General features: G+C 38.4%; 1 long non-coding RNA gene across 1 annotated transcript in view; it reads right to left on the reverse strand.

The window, feature by feature from the left end:
* Positions 1–21,824, reverse strand: part of LOC118497314 — a 32,990-nt gene extending 11,166 nt beyond the window's left edge. The window contains exon 1 of the long non-coding RNA XR_004899838.1: positions 21,681–21,824. This is a non-coding gene — a long non-coding RNA (uncharacterized LOC118497314). The remainder of the gene's footprint in view (positions 1–21,680) is intronic.
* Positions 21,825–22,855: the final 1,031 nt, after the last annotated feature.

Consider the following 22,855-nt stretch of genomic DNA (forward strand, 5'->3'; position numbering starts at 1 on the left):
AGTTTAAAGACAGACCTTTGCTGTGAAAGTATAATTTAAAGCCCGTAATAAAATTGTATTGGAAAACACCACATTAAAGAACACAGCCGTAAATTGCAAAACTGAGCATTATGTTAAAGGACAGTTCCCCCCCTTTAAAACCTCTGAAAGATCCCTAATTGTTCACCAGATAGTTTAATAATGAGGTGTTTTTGGTTTTGCTTTTTTGCTTTTTCCCTCTCCTGGAAGAAGCCCCTAAAGGAGGACAGGACTATCCAACTCTTTTGCCTCCCTAACCAAGTTTGACTTTTTGGTTGCACGTACAGATGGAATTTATACAACTTTTTATTTCATTAAGTAAAATAAAGAAATGTAAAATTCCACTTATCTTTAACAAAGAGTGGACTACGTAGACTTGTTCCATATTTTAATTTTTCAAAGTGCTGATTCTCATCATATATTAATTTCCATTTTGACAAACCATATACACATATACACTCGTAATTGGTGCAAGATTTCATGAGTAGGCTCAAATGTTTGTGATGGCTCAGATGGATTAATGTTTAAACATCTTCCAGCTAATTACTCCAGGCCATCAATTATTTATCCAAGTCCATAAGTCTTTCATCTATTTTAACCTCTCCTTTCTACTTCCCATTTTAGAAGAGGCAGGTTTAGAAAAACCAAAGCATACAAATTTCAAGTAAACGAAATTAAGTAGAGTACAGACATCTTTTCATTTTCTTTAGAATCAGAGAAAAATGGAGACCTATGGTGTTTAGACAAAAGCTTATTTATCTTTAAACAATACCTCCTTTGTGACAGGTTCACTAAGTTGGTGTTTCCTTCTCAAATTTCAGTTTGAAGGATTTCGGGAAAAGTGCCCTGTGCTCACTTACCTGTGATCTGGGCGATAGCGAGATGCCTTGGCCTTTTGATTCTTAGAATCATATGAATTAGTCTTAGGTGTTCAAAATGGAAGTCTGGGCTTATGGGTACTTTTGTCACTACATATATATTTACATGTGACCAGAAAGGATTGCTTTTTGGCAGATTGGTGAGAACACTCACTTGCCAACGAATTGAAAGCCTATTTTAAAAGACAAAGCAAAAGCAGAACTGCACATTCAGAAAAGAAGTTCAATCAAGAAATCTGTAGAGGAGGAGCCCTCTTCGTGTAAACTCCTTTGTAGAGAGAAAAGGCTTTCAGAAACGGAGGAGGGGACAAGACCCGGGCTCTCATATTTCTTTCCTGAAGAATTAGCTCAGGTTTTAACCCCTTCCACTCTCTAACTGGAGTTAAGTGTCCAAGGTAATTCAACCGGCCACCTTAAAATCCTCCCTGTCTCGTGAATTCGAACAATTTCCCCCCTTACTCAAGTCATCAAGAGTTGAATAAATTCCACTGTATCAACCTGCAGCTGGCCTGTCCAATTTCTGTAGGATGTGTTTATTCCATTGGTCTACAACAGTACTCTCTGCTGGCAGGGTCCCCAGAAGCTTTTCTTCAGAACGTTCTGGTCAGTGAAGCTGAAAATTGTTAACTACGGAAGAAATACCCCAGTGTGAGTGAAGAGGCAGATTAGGAAGTGGCAATAAAAATAGTTTTTGATATGTTCCCGTCACAGCGAATATCTTTATACAGGTCATCCTCCAATAAAGGCTTAGAACAGAGGCAGCCTTTGCAAGGGGCCTGATTTTGAGTTCTGGTGCCACCTAGTGGAAAGGAGGAGGAAGAGAAGATGCGAAAGAGGCCTGATGAGTCATTGATGGATCAAGACTATTGTCTGATTATTTCCCTTCCAATCACTTTATATGGGCCGCCTGGGGCGAGGCGGGAGAGTGTGTGTCTGAAACAATTGAAGAAAGAGCTCCACATTTTTTTCATCGCTTTGGTCTTCACAGTTCCCTGCTCCCCGCTCTTTGATGGACCCCTCACTTTGATGGGGGCGTGGTCTTTGTCTCAGGTGTGCCATGGAATATTGTATCTTGAAAACTTTGCCCGGATTTATGCATCTTTTTATCCTGAGATGAAAAAAATCCCAAAGAACAAGAATGGAGACAGACTACTGTCTTTTAGGAGAATATATATATATATATTTTTCAGCTTTATAACTTTCCCGAGAAGACACTTTTCAGGGCTCCCCATTAATTAAAGGATTAAAATCACCCCTATTTTCCTGAAGTTCAAGGCCTCCCACCATCTCCTTCTAGCTTACCTGTGCAGCATGGCTGACACTATTCTTCTCCATGAATTTGTCCTAGTAGCCAGCAGGCTGGTCTACCCACAAACAGCATTTCTCACCTTTGCTCATGCTACTTCCCCAGCCATAGAGATTCTCTTATCCTGTTAGAATCTCATATTTGGAAAGAACACATGGATGGATTAGATATCTTCAATACTTGTGCCATCCGTAAAAATCCCTTATAAGAAAGTCCCCCTACTTCTTCTTGAACATCTCTAGGAGCAGTGAATTCAACCTGGTCTAAGATGCCTTATTATTTCTCAGCTACCTCTAGTACAAAGTGTTTTCTTATGTTAATCCAACTGCTCGGGTTCTAGAGCAGGGTGAGTGCTAGAAATCAAGGTCAAATTCCAGCTTTGTCACTTTCTGTGACATGGAGCACATGAAAAGTTCCCAAGATCTCAGTTTCTTCACCTGTAAAATAAGAATAAGAATAGTGCCTACTCTATCAAGGCTGTGAATCAGCTTAGATATGTGAAAGTGCTTAGAATGGCAGGTGACATGTGGTACGTGCTTTACAAGTCTTTGATTTATTATGTTTATAGCGTTGGGAAATCATCAAGATGTGGGTAATGGTTGTAGTAATGGGACCAAAAGGAAAGATGAAAAGAGTGTATAGAAAGTGTGTGTCAATGCATATATTTGGAACACTTCACCTATAAGATGTTCTACTCATTCCACTGGGACATGAGATTGGAGTGGTGAATGCTAAGTGCAGCCATGTGCTATATACAACTCTATACAGACATATGTACCTAGATATAGGATAATCAGCATCATCAAAGCTGTCATTTCCTGACATATAATTACCTACCTCACTTGATGGTCTAACTACCTTGTCTAACTTGCCATTTCCTAAACCTGTTTGAACCAAGAATCATTTTTAATATAACATCTGAACACACATTTATGTTTTAGGGGAGGAATCTTCTACTCAAAACCTTTAAAAACAAAACAAGTAATGTAAAACAGGGAAGGGAGCCATGTGAAATACAGTATGGAATAGAGTGAGTTATGGGGAAAACTAGAGGACACATATCCACCTAAATGCATGTGAATTTGGCTCCTGGGAAACTGCATAGGATCAAAGAAGAAGAAGAAGAAGAAGAAGAAGAAGAAGAAGAAGAAGAAGGAGGAGGAGGAGGAGGAGGAGGAGGAGGAGGAGGAGGAGGAGGAGGAGGAGGAGGAGGGGGGGGGGAGGGGGGAGGGGGAGGGAGAGGAGAACTTGCAAGCTGAATCTGGCCATGTTCAGCATATTTGTGATTCCTGTAGCATGAAAAAAGAGAACTAACTGAGTAGCTTGGAGGAGAAACAATTTTTAGCGATAATAAAGATATATCAACCAAAGAGGCTATGAAGAAAAGGCAAGAGGTACAGGAACAAGAAAAGGTTCCTCCGGAAACAGAAAGAGTCAAAACAGAGAGGTTCCTGGACCTCTCGGGAGAGGGTGCATTCATTCCCAATTGCAGCTGTTCTAAAGTACTACAGATGTAGTGGCTTAAAACAACACATTTATTATTTCAGGGTTCTATAGATTTGACATGGATCTCGCCGAGTCATCAAGGACTCAGCGCGGCTTCATTCCTCTGGAGGCTCTGGGGGAGAATCCACCATGAGCCCTTTTCCAGCTTCTAGAGGCTGCCTACAGCCCACGGCTTGTGGCCCCTTCCAATCCAGAGAACACGCCTGGTGTTTGGTCTGTTTTGCATCCCATCACTTGGACCTCTTCCCCTGCCTCCCTCTTGCATGTTTAAGGAAACTTCTAATTACATGGGACTTACCTGGATATTCCAGGATACTCTCTCTATTTGAAGGTCAGCCAACTAGCAACACTAATTCCATCTGCAACCATGATTTCTGATTGTCACATAACAGAACATATTCACACATTCTGGAGATTGGAGTGTGGGCATCTTTGGGGAGGGAGCCATTATTCTCTTGCACATGCAGAGAGTAGGTAGGAAGGATAGTTAAGAGAGGCCACTGTGTTTATGAGAGCCAGGAATGGAACTTCTTTACCCCACCCCACCCCCAAAGTATTCATCCTCTTGCTTTATAATAATGGGAGAGAGTGTTGAGAAAAGGGAAGGAAATTGAAACTCACTTGGCAAGAAGCAATGTTCATAATTCATGGTATGTGGCTCAACGGTATCTATGCAAATTAGAATAAAGATGTCCCTTTGGGAAGGTGGATTAGAAAAGGGGGCCTCCTCCAGGCAAATAAGATCCCCCAAATGCCATCCTTTCCCTCTCCGAGGAATGATGATTTTGAACGTACATCTCTACTTCAGGCTGATACCTGCCCAGAGAAAGAAGCGGAGTGTTCACAGAGCCCCTGGCCGTGTTCTTTGGTGTGGGGCACAGCCTTCCCAACAACAGTGGCAAGAGAGAGACCACCTGCATTCTGAGCTCCTCAGAGACAGCCTCTCTGCACCCCCTCATGCTCGGAGACACTGCTTCTTCCATGGCTGCTCCCAAACCTCAAAGGGTTTTCTCAGAGTGTTTTGCACAGAGCTTTAGTGGAATACCTTGTAGCTATGTCATCTTGGTTTCTTGCACAATATCTTCTTTCTTAACAGTAAGTTCTCTGAAAGTACTTGAAAGCATTTAAAGCCCTTTCTTCCAACCCTGACAGGCTGTCTTTCAACCCTAGCATGCATAGGTGCTGTTGACATACGGCAAATTGTGAAGGAGCTAACAAAAGGTGCCTGAGATGTGGAATATAGAATCTAACACAAGCAGGGACTAGTACATGTGTGTTGAATTAGTTGGATACTTAATTGCCTTTTGGCACCATGTTGTTGTACTGACATAATAGGTACCTAGTTCTTTCTTCCTTTCCTCCTATACTGAGTATTCTTTTCCTTTTCCTGCCTTAGTTACTAACTTTGAGGCTTTTCTTTACTCATTTCTTCATGAAGGTATTTACTGAGCGCTCGTCTATGCCCCATTCTAGGTACTGATAAAGGACTCAAAGTTGCTGTCCTCACAGATGCTGCATTATGCCACCCCACCCGTGATCTCTGAAAGTCCTGTAGGCACCTGAAGTAATGCCTCCATTACTGACAGCTTCACTAAGAACAAACCCAACGTTCCTCACGTGTTTGAGGTGATCGTGTGGATCCATGAGCACCCACGTCACAAGACTTGAATTGTAAGTGCAAGTCTCCCTAACCCTATGACAAAGTGCTAGCTGCATGTAAGCAAATGCAGCTGAGCAGGGCCAGCAATGCAAACCTCTGCCCCATGGCACAGGTCCTGGGAGTGGGTGGAGCCTGCCCCAGGTTCATTCCTTGCTGTGCCTGGTCATCAGCCTCGTGGGCTCTTTCAGGCAGTTAAGAGCCCGGGTTTGTAAAGAAGCAGTCTTGAGCCCTTTGCTCTGAATGGCTAGATACTACCTGCTGCTTGGTGCTGCTACTGAGGCAATATTCCAATTTCATTTTTGTTTGTTTGTTTATCTTTTTTCCCCATTTGTTAAATTTTATTTTAATCATTGTTCAAGTACAGTTTTCTCCCTTTTACTCCCATTCCAGCCCACCCACCCAACCCTCCCCACTTCCCTGCCATTACCACCCTCCCCCTAGCTTTTGTCCATGTGTCCTTTAAATTTGTTCCTGCAAACCCTTCCCATTCTCCCCTGAAATTCCCTCTTCTCTCCCCTGTGGTCACTGTCAGTCTGACCTCTATTTCAGTGTCTTTGGTTATATTTTGCTTGTTTCTTTGTTTTGTTATTTAGGTTCCTGTCAAAGGTGAGATCATATGGTATGTGTCTTTCACTGCCTGGCTTGTTTAACTTAGCATAATGTTTTCCAGCTCCATCCACGCTGTTGCAAAGGGTAGAAGAACTCCTTTCTTTCTGCTGCATAGAATTCCATTGTGTAAATGTACCATAGTTTTTTGATCCACTCATTTACTGATGGGCATCTAGGTTGCTTCCAGCACTTAGCTATTGTAAATTGTGCTGCTATGAACATCGGGGTGCAAAGGTTCTTTTGTATTGGTGTTTCAGTGTTCTTAGGGTAGAGTCCCAGCAGTTGGAATCCTGGGCATTACTTGTTGAACAACATCATCCTTAGTCTTTACAAAGCCAAGAATTTCATGAGTAAAATGTTGGACCTATAAGTCTTATTCTTTTTCAACTTTCAAAAAAGCCATACTCCATGGTGTACCTAGAGGAAAATGCTTGTCACAATTCTGCTCTCTAGTGGTAAATCTTTTATGATGTAACATTAGGGGTATTGTTTGTCTGAGTTATGCTTGCTTCATACTTCCAAATGACTAAATAAGAAGATTCATGAGTGGTCTGCAATGTGGTTTAAACATCAAGAAGCATGAGATATTTGCCCTGGCCGGTGTGGCTCAGTGGATTGAGCGTCCACCTGTGAACCAAAGGGTTACTGGTTCAATTCCCAGTCAGGGCACAGGCCTGGATTGCAGGCCAGGTCCCCAGTAGTGGGTGTGCGAGAGGCAACCACACATTGATGTTTCTCTCCCTTTCTTTCTCCCTCCCTTCCACTCTGTCTAAAAATAAGTAAATCTTTAAAAAAAAAAGAAGAAGCATGAGATATCTATACACATAGAATATCATTCACATTTAAGAAAGCCTTATTATTAGAAGATTTAGGCAGACTGGCAATCAATACATTCATTATTTGCTGGAGAATTCATTAAATAATCCAATGCAGATCTAGTATAAATTATTGATAATAGAAGCAGTTTTACCATCTAAAACATTCAAATGATTACTGTTATGTTCATGTAAAGGCTATAATTTAATGTTCATCAGATGTCTTAGGTGCTTTATTTGTATCTTCTCATTGAATCCTCAATTTCCATTTTACAGGAGAGAAGACTGAGGTACAGTTGTTTGAATCCAGGATATCTGAGGATAAAGTTCAAGTTCTCAATCATTGCATTCCCTCCTTGTTATTAACTCATCAACTTAAACTTTTTTTAAGTTAATAGGATCTGTGAAGCATAAGTTTATTATATTAGGAAAAAACTGCTAGACTTAAGAAAGAATAAATTGAAAGGGAAAGCAATTAATTGCTCTTAATGTAATGGAGATAATCTAAATACTTGTGGAGAGGTGATTTTGTGTATGGAAATTTACAGGAAAAAGGGCCTCTTTTCTGAATAAGCAATTATGGCATTAACCTTTGTGTTTTTACATTTTTAGCTTTTTCCTCCATTCGTTCTTAAAACTTGGTATTTTCTACCCAAACCATCAGGGTGTCATTATAGGTATGTATATTCTCTCTCAATATACCATACACATACACACACATTCCATTATTTATTCGTTAAACAACCGAGAATCATTGCCTTGTCTCTCTTTCCTCATTTGTAAATCTCCCAGTTCTTCACTGTTTGAAATGGAATTGTTATCAGTAGAATAACCTGCAACCAAAGAGGCTTTCAGTCAAACCCTTGTTGGAGACCAACTGGCTGTTTGTGCCTCTGTGTCTTGTATTTGTTCCTTGAGAACCAAAACAGAACCTAACAGGCAGGAATATTAGGACTAAATGCAGTGAGGAATGTCAATAGCACACTCCTTAAGGAGAAAACGAAGGAGTTGAGGCTCCAAGTCTTCATTTGCTGGTAAAGACACAGCTTAGCTTATGGGGGAAGGATGGCGGTGGGGGTTGAATTCCAGCCTGCCCGCGCTCAGCTAGGACCCCACGCGACCCCACAGAGGCTGACCTCCTGCCCCGCGTCAGTGCTGCTGCCTCTCTTGTAAAGAGAGCTTTGCCTTCAACGAGTGGTGGCCTGGAGGGAGACTCAGAAACAGGGAAACAAAGATCTAGTGAAACTGAATTATTGAAAAATCACTGAAGTACCACGCACTGGCAGGGCCGTCATGGGAGCGCTGTGTGATAAGATTGGAACAGCCATTAGGAAGATTTTCAAATGCAAAACTTTTTCTCTAGGGTCATAATCGTGAGTGGGATGATGTCTGTGTGGCCGAGGGGCTACTACACGGTTTGCTTAGATTTCTGTCTTGTGTATTGTTCAGAAGGTTAACCTTTATGTTCTGCCATCACAAGATTCCTTAAGGAAATCTGAAGAGAGACACGAATGTTTTGAATAATTATTCTGCAGTGCTAAATTTCCTATGCTTAGCATGTATTGCAGTACTTATAGTTTAAAATGCCTTATTTTAAAATAACTTTGGGCAATGGTTTTGGAAATGGCTTTTCAAAAATTGTGCTTTTTTTGTGTGTGTGGGGGGGTGGATTATTGTAGCCATTGTGTAAAGCAAGCAATTAAAGAAAGATTTGCCAATTCCAAAACATAAAACACTTTTGGCATGTGAAAAGTCATTTGCAATCACACTTCAAACTTCAGCTGTTTATGTTACTGGGGATAGTCACAACTGGAAGGGCCATCGCGCACGTGCCCTGGGAGTCCCGCTAAGCATGGCCCTCACTGCCCCGTGAGAGGTCTTGATGGAAAGAGTTGAAAATACAACCTTAAGACAGCTTTTGGATTTAACATTTTACTTTTTTGTCTGTGAATGGTATTTCTGAGGAAGCTTACATGTTATTGCAACATAATAAAGGAATGAGAAAACAAGCCAAAAGAAATGTTATTTGGCCCCAAGTAGCAGGCGGTCTTTAGAGAGGCACCCGAACAGCTCATGAGAGAGTTGGAGTCTTTCAGCTTTGTCTCTCTGCTGGTGTGTTCAAGAGACTTGTCAAACACCAGTTTGATTGCAATGCACTGTTTTTTTTTTAATAGTTTTAATCAGTTACATAAAAGTTATTTTGTTCTGATGATTAATCTTGATTTTCTTCACTACAGCAGGGTTCATATTCTTGTAAATATTATACCAGAACATTTTGAATTCTTACCGAAACTATGTTCCCCTTCAGGCCATGGACGGAGGAAAGGGCAGATTTTTGGTCTCTTTAGTAAAATCATAGCCTTGAAAAGCAGGCTATTTTCGTGAGATTTTCTTTCTTTATGCCTTCTGTAAGCATAACAAGAACCAAAGCTGGAGGCCCCAACTTGTAGGGCTTTTTCCCCAGAGAAGGTAACTTTTCCGATATATAGACACAGTAAATTCTTCTATTGCCGTGTTCTTGAAAACTCACAGAACTCAGATAACTGTTTTTTTAAATTGTGCTATGGAACAGCAATATTTTCAGAACTGTATTTGAATCATTAAAAGAAGGTTAAATCAGTTTAATATAAATTAAACAACTACATTCATTTCTTTAGGTATGTGCTTTGAGGAATTTGGATTCAACCCCAGTGACACTGCATTTTAGATATAAGATGCTGGAAAATCAATCAATCTTCTCAGAGTTGATAGGAGGAAAAAATGATATTTTATATTTATATGTAAATAATGTTATGTAAATATATATTTATGAAATATATATTCAACAATAGCTCATAGAAAGCATTCATAAATGTAACCCAAGTTACAGGCCTGTACTAGTAATTTAGATAGGCAAAATATCAAATTAACTGAAAAATCTTCTCATGCTGTGGTATTCTGGACATATCACCATCTTCTGAAATGGGCATATTTTACTCCAATTTGTGTGAGCCCAGCTTAAGGGAACCAGGGCCATTAGTAGGTTGAACGACTGCAATAATAGAATGAACACATTTAACAATTAATTGTTTGCCTTTTGTTCATTCGTTAGAAATATATTTAATGAGCCTCTGCTATAAGCCAGACTATGGTCGAGGCAGCGGAATTATAATGGTGGACAGTCTTTGCCGATATGGAGCTTTACATCCTAGGAGGTAGAGATAGCCCAGCAAATAAGGAAAGAAACAATTCACTAACTAAAATTACTTCAAATAATGGTAAGGACTTTGAAGAAAATCAATCGGGGTCATAAGTTAAGGGATTGGGGGTTAGGTCCACTTTGGGTTGTTGGGAGCCAGGGTGGTCTTCAATGAGAAATTGACATCTGAGAAGACAATTGAAAGATCATAGGAGCCAGGGAGGAAAAGATCTGAGGAATCAGTGTCCCCAGTAAGCAGAAAATGCAAGGCTCCAAAGAGGGAAGGAGATTGCTGATTTGCACAAGAAAGAAAGCTTATAAGGTTCATTAAGCACAGGAGAGAGAGGGAGGGGAAGAGGGGTCCAAGTCAGGTGAAGCCTTGGTTATAGTAAAAGTCTGGGGGGTTCTGAGTGGGTGAATGAGGTGTCTGATTAGCAATTTGAAGATCCCTCTGGCTACTGTGTGGACAATGGCCATAAAGGGAGTCGAAAGTAGAAACTGGGATTGCATTGGGAGGTTATTTTAATTTATAGAGGTCACTGTGTGCTTGGATTGAGCTATGGAGTTGGACAGAGTGGATGTTACAGGCCCTGTAACGTATATGCTCCAAAAGGGCATATTTGGAAGCAAAGCTGGTAAGAGTCCTCCATAGAGGAGATGAGGAAGGAATCTAAGACAACTACAAGGTTTTTGTCTTGGAAAACTGGACCATTGTGACACCCTTTACTGAGATGAAGAACTTTGAGGAAGAAGGTTAATGCAATGAGGAAAAATTTCAGAGTCACGTGGCCAACCTCAAGTGTGGATATTGGCATTTCTCCAAATATGGTGTAATTAACTCGGAATGGGGAAAACCTGCCACTTCCTTCATCCTTCTAAAATACCGTTCACCTTCTAGGTCATGCCTAATACTCTGTGCAAAACTTGGAGTCTTTATGCTTAACACATATCCACAAACCCATATGTACAATACCGAGTTCCATTAGCTTGGAAAACTAAAAAAAGTAGGTAACTCATTTGATGGCAAATTCATCTCACCTAATCATATTTGGTGGCAAAGTCCAGCTTGAATTTAAATGAAGCCATTTATAGCCTTCATCCCTCTTACTATTAAAATTCATACATTTTTGTGCAGAAATATTTATGTGTTTGATCACAATGTTCTACTCTAGGCCCTATTGGGGTTACATAGCATATGGTATAAGTATGATAAAATCTTTATAAAATCAAAAGAAAATGAAGAATTCTGAAACACCTCTGTTCCAAAGTGTTAGAGAAAGGATGATAGAGATTGTACCCTAAACTTTAACTTGACCAGTACTTTATTGTGTGCTTTAGTAATTGGTATAAAGAATATTGGATCCTTTTCTGAGAGAAGAGAGGGTTTACAAAGTGTACTCTGCCCAAGGGAGGATAAATTGGGGAAGCTGATTTTGCTAACATTAAAATCTTTTTTTAGATCCAAGCATGGAGGACAGTGAAAGGGATGCCAACGTGATGGATTTTGAGGGCAGGAAGGTGCTATTCTTATGAAAGGAAAAGTCACATATACAGGTTAAGTTCATCAGCAGTTGTTTCACTCTAACTACTAAAGAACTGTGTCACAATGCCTAATTCAGTTTGCCCAAGTTAACATACAGCAAGTGAAACACTTACTGCCATCAATTCTAACTCAACATTGCCCACATGTTTATTTTGCTGAAACCGGGTATGTCTTCTAGTCCATGGAGTCTTCAAGTGCACTCTGACCAGATGGAAGTGACAATGTGTATTGTGTGAATATACTTGACCTCATGTTGTTTCTGGCTACATGTCAGGAACACTAAAACCCCCAAAATCTCAATCATAAACTATATAAGGACCTTAATAGGATAGCATCTTCATCCATAGCGTCTTAGTCTATTTTTATTAGGATAGTTGTCTGTTATAACAAAAATGCCATAGGCTGGGTGACTTATCAACAACAGAAACTTACTCCTCACTATTCTGGAGGGTTGAGAAGTCCAAGATCAAGGCACAGGCAGATCCCAAGTCTAATGAAGACCCAAATTCCTGGTTCACAGACAGCTGTCTTCTTGCTGTGTCTTCACATGGTGGAAGGAGGTGTCTGGGTCTTGCATTAGTAGGGCTCCACCTTCACCACCCAATCCACGCCCCTAAGATCCCATCTTCAAATGCCAATACTTTGGGGATTAGGTTTTAATATAAGAATTGGAGGAAGGGAAGCATTCAGTCAATAGCAGAAGGTATTGACTGTTACCTAGAACCCTTCATTGTCAGCATCTGTGCAAGAAAGCACCAACATCAAAACCTGCAGAATGTCAGAAACTTATAACAATACCCCAAAGACAATATTGGGACATATATTAAGAGCATCACCAATGTTCCAGATGGCACAGAGAATGATATTTTATGTGAAGACAAGATATTAATGATTCTTTGTTGGAAGTGATCCAAAGAGTAAGACCCTCTGAGAGTTTGGAAAAATTTGGTAAAATTTGGTAAAATTCCTCTACCAATTTATTTTTTACTCTATTTTCATTTTTTATTAGCACAGTAGAGTGAGATATGAAAAGCATTATATGCATATATAAACCTAACTTTTTTCAAGAAGTATAAAATAAACATTCTAAGTTATAAGAAAGCACTGTATCAGTTTAATTGGCTGATTTAAAAAACAACTCTAGTTTCATCCAGGCTGTCACAAAAAGTAAGATTTCCTTCTTTTTTTACAGCCACATAGTATTCCATTGTGTATATGCACAACAGCTTTTTTTTTATCTACTCATCTACTGATGGGCACTTAGTTTTTTTCCACATCTTGGTTATTGTAAATATCACTGTTATGAACATAGGGGTGCATATATTCTTTTGAATTGGTGTTTTGGGATTCTTTGGATATATTCTCAAAAGTGGAATTGCTGGGTCAAGAGGCAGTTTCATTTTTAATTTTTTGAGGAAACTCCATGTGTTTTACAGAGCAGTTTCATTGGTCTTCAGTCCCACTAACAGTGTACTAGGGTTCCCATTTTTCCACATTCTCACCAGCGCTTGTTCATTGGTTTATTAATGATGGCCATTTTGGCAGGTATGAGTTGATATCTCATTGTGGTTTCAATTTTGCATCTCTCTGATTGATAGTGATGTTAAACATTTTTAATATATCTATGGGCCATTTGTATGTCCTCCTTGGAGAAGGGTCCTATTCAGGCCTTTTGCCCATTTTTTTAATTGGCTTGTTTGTCTTCCCAGTATTGAGTCATAGAACGCTTTTATGCTAAGCAAAATAAGCCAGTCAGTGAAAGACAAATACCAAATGATCTCACTTATAACTGGAATCTAATGAACAAAATAAACTAATGAACAAAATAGAATCAGAGGCACAGAACCTTGGAACAGATTGACAGATGTAGGAGGGGATAGGGCAGGGGGGACCGGTTGAAAGAAGGTGAAGGGATTAGAAACAGAACATATATGCAAGACCCATGGACATGGACAAGGTGTGGGGATGACTATGGGAATTTGGGGTAGGCTGGGGGAGGAGGAGAGCAAAGGCGTGGGGGAAATTGGGGCAACTGTAATAGTATAAATAATAAAACATGTGAAAGAATTAATAAATAAACAAATAGCTCTATGTGAACCAGTTGTGCATCTTACAATTGCTAATGTATTAAGTTTTAGGAGATGCCATTCCCTTTACAGAAAGAAGCTTAAAGACTTAGGGTTGAGGAGGTTGACTGTGGAAAAGGGAAAGATTTCAAAATCAGAATCTTCAACTGTTTTTTTTTCCCCTGAGCCCAGGTTCATCCCTTGATTTTCCTTTGGCCTTTTCCTGGTATGCTGCTGCTAACACTTAAATGGAGCATGCACTTCATTAATTTCCAGCATTTCCAGCACACAAACCTCTGAGTACAGGTCAAAGACTGAACTTTTGGCCACAGCAAATGAAGTGGATGTTTTCCCAATGACAGCGTATGCCTAGAAAGGTTAGGCTTTATTTCAAGAGTTCTTTCCAAATGCAAAATAAAGTTTGAATTTATATTTCTTAAGTCTTCAGCCTAGAAGGGTTTTCTCATATAATTCCATTATTAAAGAAGAATTTGAGGCCATATGTATAGGTTTGTGATGTGCAGATTGATATAACTATAAGCTGTCAAAAAATAACCCACATTGCAATGAAAATTTTGTCAAATTTTCTTAGCTACAGCACAATTCAATTCTATTGAATTTTCTTTGAGTTTCACAGTGATTAGGACATTTGTTTTCAGATTCTTTTAATTTTGCTTATATAATCTGAATAAAACTGTATTCCATTGAGGCCAGTTCAAACGTGCTAACTTGATTAATATAAACACAAATCTTAATTCCAAAAGTATTGGGAAGTTTCAATGTCTTTGTTGATGTTTTCTGTAAATGTTTTGACATGGCTAGAAGCACATTTTTTAAAAGTAAACTATCTACAGTCTCAAGGTTAAGTGAAAGAGCTAAGAGGTAGAGACTACCTGGTATGAATTCTAACCACCACTTTTCAACTGATTTTTGCAATTCACTAATGTTCAATGCTCCAGAGTTCCCTCATGTGTAAAACAGAGGTGTCTAAGGTATATTAGTATCTTATAGGGTTTCTTAGGAAGATTAAGTTGAGTCATACATGTAAGCCACTTAGAATAGTACCTGTTACATAATTAGTAATCAATAAATGTTTATTGTTGACATTAATCTCTAAAGTCTCTTTTATTTAGTGCTGTTGCTAACAGTGGCAGCTATTTCTCAACAGTCTTTCCCTTGTGTCTCTCAAAACTCTAGTCTATTACATCACCACACTTTTTCCAGATCACCCTATTTTTTACTTTCTCCCAAGTATAACCCTGTTCTTTCTTATACACACCAACTTTGATTTTATAGACACAATTCTCCACCCATTATTCCAGTTGCCTAGTATAAGTCTGGAGAAGATAAATAAATACCTTTCTAAGAAATAAAGTGACTGGTAGGGATCTGAGGTGGAGAGGAAGGGAGACTATTATTTCTTATTTTTCAATTGTATCATTTTGATATGGTTCTTCAGGAATGTTTTCAATTCTATTTGTCAATGTTATATAAATATAAAAATGGAACATGACGCTGTTTAGTCTCTCATCTGGTGACTGAAAATATATGCTGACAATTATTTTTAACAATTAATGGAATAAAACTCAATGAATCAAATCTGGACTGGAAGACAGAGTGTTTTATTGATATCTCATTACACCTGTCTAAGTACTATTCTTCTTTGTGAGTACAGTGGGGTAACACATTTAGAAATGATCTACAGGAATATTTTGAGGGTTCATTGTCTAGAAATAAATTTTAATACTTTAAGACCATGACCAAAATATTTATAGTATATATTGTAGTAATATATTATGCCCCATATACAAGGGTATGCTGGTACATGTTAACAACTGTGTTCCTGAGCCCCCTCACCCCAAAAGCAGTGACCTTCATTTGCTTCATTTGCTCCATGGTATAAGACTTCTACCATGACCTATTTCAAGATAACACTATAACACCACTGAGAAGAATTAGGAAGAGATATCAGTTTGAGTATTTCTACTATAAATATATAACAATGTAAATAACTCCAAGGATATAAATAATAGGACATAAAAGTACACTTAGGAAGTGATGATTTTTGAGTATTTACTACCTTTGCTTTTTATGCAATTATTTAATTTTAAGTTTATTGTCGGGAACCGCCCTGCCTGGTATCAGAAGCTGTAACCCCGCCAAGGCTAAGGCTGAAGGAATGACCTTGGGCCATAAGCCACCAAGGAGACAAAAGCTTATCTCCCTGGCAGGAGTGCCACTTCTGCTCCTTTTACTTCACCCTGCCTGGTTCCCAGTCCTTGGTTGGTTAGCCAATGATGGGTAAGATTCTCCAAGGGGGTAACGATCTAAGATAGGCATGATCATGTGGGAGGCCCCCGAGGAAGGACTTTGGGGGCTACAGCAAAAGGGGGTGATGGACCCTTACCCCTCGGCTTTGACAAAGCCTGAGTCCTCACTGTCTGGGAGAAATCTCCTAATATCTTGGCTGCCTTACTTCCCTTACTTCCCTTGCTCCACCTAAGCCTGAAGCAAAGACAGAGGGTGGTGCAGCCCTGTGCTGGAAAGGGCTGGTTCCCCGGGTGATCAGGCCTAAGAAAGAATATGTAAAACCCTGTGAAACCTGCTTTGTTTAGAATGCTTTCAATTAACCGATAAGCGTCCAAGGAGGAAGTATCAAAGTTTTACGACTCTTTAGCTATCTGACCCTGACTCAAAATAGAACCTCAGAGTTCTTTGTTATGTATTGTTTGATCCTTACCTCCTGGCAATGATTAATGAGTTTTACCTGAATTCTTGTGCAAACGAACCCAATAAAAGCTATCGAGGAAAAAGCTCTTGGCCGTTCTCATTCGAGAGATCAGCCACCTTTCCTGCCCAAGCAGATCAGGTCTTGGTAGTTATTCTCATCTGTGGCAGATGGGGGGCTCTGTGGGCAGAGCCCCCCCCCCCCCAGTTTATATAATTAAAATTTTGATGTACAATCAAAAATTTAAATTTAAAATTTAAATTTTAAATTCTGTCTGTGTTTAATGATGGACTTGTAAACTTCCTGAAAATGTAAGCATTGATTCTTATGAGCCTATATGAGCTGGTTCTAGCACATCACCCTGATATAGCTGCTGTTTGATTGTCCATTGTAACATAGGTAAAACAATAGTGAAACTTAAACTCATGATGTCTGTCTTCTCTCCTCCCCTCCCTCCCTCCCTCCCTCCCTTCCTTCCTTCCTTCCTTCCTTCCTCCCCTTCCTCTTTCTTCTTTCCCTTCTTTCTTTTGAGTCTTGGTGATATGTTAAACAAATCAAGGACTTAAATGGGCATGAGTCAGTTTGGACACATTACAAAGTTATTCATTTATGGTGTTGGCAAAGGGATGAAAATAAGGTTATTCATTAGGATTTTTAAATATTTTTTATTATATATTTTGCATGCACATATCTACCTATACATCAAGTACAGTAGAAGATCCATTTTTGTTTCTATGAAAACCTTGTTGAATGAGATGGAAAGACCCTAAAATGAGTCACTAAGAGAGGGTGTCTAGGTGTGTGAGCAGCAATGGTGAAAAGACTGAGATAAGGAAGCCCAGCTGACAGTTTCTGTGTTTGATTGCTTTGTTAAAGTGTTCTTGGACCACTTTAAATAAAAAAACTGGAAATTTTACATAATGGATTTCTCAACATGGAGAATAGAAAATTGTACTGCAACAACAATTAAAATAAAATTTAATTAAAAAGAGAATACTAATCTGTGTGTGTATTTACGTTAAAATAAAATTTAATTTAATTATTTCTAATGATTATTTGCCTGACCTTTTTTCCCCATTAAGTGACAAACTATTGCTCTAAATGGAGTGGATAACATGGCTTCAACTCTATTTAGACATAGCATTTCCAAAATTTATGTTAACTAAATTTTAGGTGAAATGAGGTAGGAGTGTTGTCAGCCAAACCAGATCATTGATACCTTTAGATGCATCTCTCCATACAATTAAATTTGACTGAATTCAAGATAAAAAAATAAGTAGCTAGTTCACTTTTATTATTGACATTATTGTACAATTTATTTATTTTAGAATCTAATTGCTAACTTCTAACAATTCTTGTTTACACTTGGTCATGAAGTCCAGGCATGATAGGTTTTTCTTCGAAGAAAAAAACATCCAAATCCTCTTTCTTCAAAAGTCTTGTCTTGAATGTGACTTTATAGATGCTTTTGAGGTTGTTTTTTCATGTATGGGTGTGTGTGCACAGAAAATGATTACTCGGATATTTTTATTAAATTTATTATACATTTTAAAACATATGTTTAGCCTAAAAATAAATAGTTTTCTCATAAAACTAGAAGAATTTAGTAATACTTTAAAGAGGTCTTTAATTAATGAATGGTGTTAATTAAAACCTAAAGATCAGTAAATATTTTAAGCTAAATTCTCATTTAATGTAGTCAAATATACTTTTCAAGTAATTTAATTTTCTCACTGACCAACTTTCAAGTACTCAAGTAATACCTTCACTTATTAAACTTATTAAAATGGTATTTGTAAGATTCATTAAATAGCCAGTGCTTTTCATTAGCATTTCACATATACTTTCTGACTTTAAATCACTAGTTGAAATCAATTATTCAGTGACACATTAAATTAGAGTTACAAGGCTGTTCTTCTAACAGGACAAATCCTCTTGAACATCATAGAAATCAAAATACAAAGAAATACAGAAATGTTAAGATATCTGTGCTTGATTTTCTTAGGCCTTTCAATACTTTATTTTACATCTTCCCTGGGTTTAACAAGTTTTATTTGTTAAATAAACAATTGTATCATCCCAAGTAATTTGGGGATATCATCTTGGTTGATTATAACTGCATAATGACCAGAGATATTTGACAGAATGTTCAATGGACTCTTTTTCTTGACAATGATGGGGTGCCCTAGGCCCCATCTATAATCTCCCTAGGAACCCTAGAAGTCACTCATGGAAATCTGACCTACCCACCCACGATGCTATATTATTTAATTGGACTCTGCATTTCTGGCTCTTAGTATTTAAATGGTGTCCTTTGCAAGTTATGAAAACCTTTAAAATTAGGGGATTCTGCATTTATTTAATTTTTTTAATCTCTTTGGGGCCATAATACTTTTGCAAATATAATAATGCTATCAATTAAAATTTGAATACTTCTCATGGTTTTATCTATTTGGACAAATCTTCAAAGATTGTTCTACTGTCAGAAAAGCATCTGAAGCTTCACATCAGTTTAAACAAATCAGAGTGGTAGTTCTATGACTTTACCACCTAAAGAACAGAGTGGACACATGCTGAAGGAAATTCATCAGCGCTATTTGTTCAGCCCCCTGTTTCGATTGTGTAAATACTCTGTCAAAAAAAGTGTCTTCTCCATGAACTTAGATACTATGCCTATGGAGTGAGAATGTGGACGGCCTTATTACATTGTAAATGTCTCCCACTGTAACCACCAGATTGGATAATAAACTTCCTTAAGCCCTCAGCCCTTGTATTACTTTAGAAAAAATTAGCATTACTGATTTCTTATGAGAATATATGAAACATTAATACAGTAGGCACATAGATCAAAGATGTTTCAGCAGTAAGCTATAGTAGAAGCATAATATGCCTACAGGAGGGCTATGACAGGCAACCATGTGGCAGAGGGAGACAAGGGAATGCCTGGGAGGAGAGACAAGTCAGGGAATGCTATACAATGCATTATTTCAATCCCACCTTCATATCTTTCTACATTTTGATGGAAAATGACTTGAAAATGATATTTTACTTTACTGCCTATTGCTAGAAAATTTACTGCACAAATCATAACTCAAATGGCAATCATAAGAGGTGAAAATACACTCATAAATCTTAAAAATGGTCTCCTGAGGTGAGATTCAGGGCAAGCTAGTCTAGTCTACTGTTCATAATGTGAAGCAAAGAGGTGATGGTTCTACTAGTAAATCTGTTCAAAAAGGTCATTTCAGAAACTCTACCAGCCCTTTGAGTTTTTGCTTTATCTAGATCTCAAGTAGTTATATTTCTCTCTGTGGCCATCCTTACATGCTACTTAAATTGCCCTACTTATTGCTCAACCTCTTGAAAGTGTTTTCCAACTAAAATGTGCTATTCTCATGAGGAAAAACTTTTATACTACTGGGCCATGTTTATACAAAATTGAAGTAGAAAACTGAACATTTTAAGTCAAATGCATCTGACCTTTGTTTTCAGGAGCGAGTTTGAGTTATCATAGTTCCAATTGTATTTGCTAAATGGTTTTGCTTGCAACAAGCTTTAAAAATGCTCAAGTCAGTAATGATTAGCTTTGAGGGACATATGACTTTTTTACGCCAGTGTTTTCATTTTATAGTTGTTTTCTTTGTTAACATCTGTGTTAACAACATCCACTCCTCTGATGGATGGGTCACAGCTGTGGTTATTAGCATAGGAAAGAGGACGTGAATCTGAACGAGAATATAGGTTTCCTTGTACAAGGAGAGTGAAATGCTAAGTGAACCCGAGTCCATTATTTATGTCTGATGACTAGAAAATTCATGCCACCGAAAGATCTCATTTATGGGCCTGAAACAGATGCAGGGCTTAAGACAAAAAGCACAAGCAAAAGACAAATGCACAAAAGGGTGTGTGTGTGTGTGTGTGTGCAAATTATTATGTTTTATGTTGAAAATAGCTAGAAAGGTAAAACTCTTACATGAAAATTACATAGATACCATTTTAAAAAATAGTCGTTTTTTAAAAAAAGTAGTTTAAAAGTTTTCCTTTAATAGGCAAGTAAATTTTTTTTCTGAGTAATTTCTTCTCTTCCTTTCTTAAAGCCAGTAAAACTCTAAGCCACTCTAACTGGTATTGTCCTTTATTTAACAGTTCAGTCAATGGATGTATTTATACTTATTCATAAACGCAGAACACTGTTTGATTGGTGATCTCCTGGACTATCTTTTACATAGGCTTTCTAAGGAACAAAACATTATTTGAGAAAATTTGGTAATTGGGGGAGCGCTCCATGATCAAAGTAAAAAATTGAGCAAAATATAAAAATAACCATGACAATTAAGGATTAAAACAAAAGGAGAATACTTTTTACTGTAATTCAGATTCCAGGCAAGAATAGTCATCTGTAGAATTATCTGAAAAAAATTACTTTTGTGATTTAATTCATTCAGATAGTGTATGTTTGGCTTCATTGATAGTTCTTATCATTTTCATATAAATTATGATCAACTCCAATATTTATGTATTTTAGTAAGAGTGACTGATATTTTATTGTTTTCATGGTTGTTTTTTAAACTTAACATTCCTTTGGGTTATTACTGAGCCCAGTTGTCTGTTGTGGTTTGAATTAATGCTGAGAATACTTAACTGCCTAGTTCCACTCCAGCGGGAAATCCGTAACAGACCTGGGTGTGCTGCATGGGCTCTGGTTGGCTGCCCACAGTTTGAGGAAGGGTCAGAATCATGACTTCTGTGACCATTTCTGTGTGAGGGATTCGGCACCAATCCCAGCCTGGATCAGTAGAAGTTACCATTGTTGGTGTTCTTTATTTTGAAATTAAGAAGACACCGTGGCCTCACCTCCTGGAATCGTTTGAAATCACCCACCGACTTGAACGTGTCCAGTGTGATAGCCCTGTGCGTCCGACGTGATAGTGGCTAAAGGAGTCTAGAGCTCAGAAAATAAAATAGAGCCACTGAAAACTAGGATGAACTGGGATGAAAACCATATCCTCAATTTCCAGAGGAAAATTTTCCGTTTCCCATGAAGCACACGCTAACCTTCTGCTGACGGTAACTCATTTTCTGCGCTAGAACTTATTCGCCGGTACAGCGCTGAAGGCGGTCAGTGGCACTGAGAGCAAATCCATGAGAGTGAACCATAAATAACCTTCTGGGCCCCAAATAGAGCCTTTTAATTAGAATATTATGTAAGTGACGTCTGAAGTCCGCTGAGAGGAGTAAATACAATGGGAGTAAGGAATAACACCATTTCCAAGAAAAAAGATTGTCCGTCTGACTTGCATTACTTAAAAAAAAATGTCTCTCCTCTGTGATATTCTTTGAGGTAGAGAAATACAGTGCAACAAATCCACTTACCCCGATTGCAGTGGGTTTTCATTGTTGCTGCTTTTGTTTTAGCTTATGTTTCACCAGTGAGAGCTATTTCAGGAGGTTCTACTATTAAATCAGTTCGGTGCAGAGCGCTTCCTTTGGTGAGAGAGAAACAGTTTGATTGAAGATCTCTTTCAACCTTGAAAGGGTCAGTTAAATTTTACCCCAGCCACTGGCTTTATTGTCTGTGTTGCCTTGAACTGTGTTTCAAATAATAGGGCCTCTGCTCTACTTTTAAATCTAGTACTTTCTAGTGTGTGCTGCTGCTTTTGTTTTTCCTAGGAGGAAGAGTGCCAAAGGCAACTTTCAAAGTAACCTTGTATCTTTGTTTGGAGCCAGAAAAATAGATATGTACATATAAATCAAACCTTAAGCATCATCGTTATTATTGGACCCTATGAGAGTTACACACTTCAGTTAAGAAAAAAAATATTTTGGGGTGGGGAAACTTGACACCTCATTTTTACCTTTATATAGAATTCAATTGAGTCAAGATGCCCTGATTTTATAACTGATGAAGGGGATATGATATGTAAGATATGCATGTTAGCTACATCTGTATTCTCTGCTTATGAATCTGTTTTTCTCTTGTCTTCTTTTCTTGTTGTTCAATTAGAGTTGTCCCCTTTTTCCCCCATTACTCTTTTCTGCCCTACCCACCCCACCTCCCCTTTCAATGGCTTTGATTGAACATGTTCATACTAGCAATAGTAGCACAAACCCACTTTCTTCCTGCACCCTCATTAATCTCTCCTGAATGCAATCACCTGAAATTCCAGCATAAAAAACTTTACTTCTGCCTTTAATGTTTTCAGGGCCACCATAATTTTTCACATTTTTGTTGAAAAGAAAATTCCCCAGGGAAAATTAATGTTTTAAAAGTTATCGGTCATTTTTACCAGTATCAAAATTAGCTTTGGATCCATGTCTGAGGTTTGATGTTAATTAAGGAGGAAAAATCAGGGCAAGCAGGGAGTGGGGAAAATAGCTATGTGACTTGGAGTACAAAAGAGCAATATTTCATTAGCAATTTTAGTTGATTGCAGCCACAAATCTGAAGGCTTTTTATAGCATTGGCATGCAGCTTGAATGCTCACGTGGAGAAAAGGGTTCCTCTTGCTCAGGTGGCAGACTAGTCCTCAGATTTGGAGTCAGGTAGC

This window comes from Phyllostomus discolor, chromosome 11 (assembly GCF_004126475.2).
Source record: "Phyllostomus discolor isolate MPI-MPIP mPhyDis1 chromosome 11, mPhyDis1.pri.v3, whole genome shotgun sequence".
Lineage (NCBI taxonomy): Eukaryota > Metazoa > Chordata > Mammalia > Chiroptera > Phyllostomidae > Phyllostomus > Phyllostomus discolor.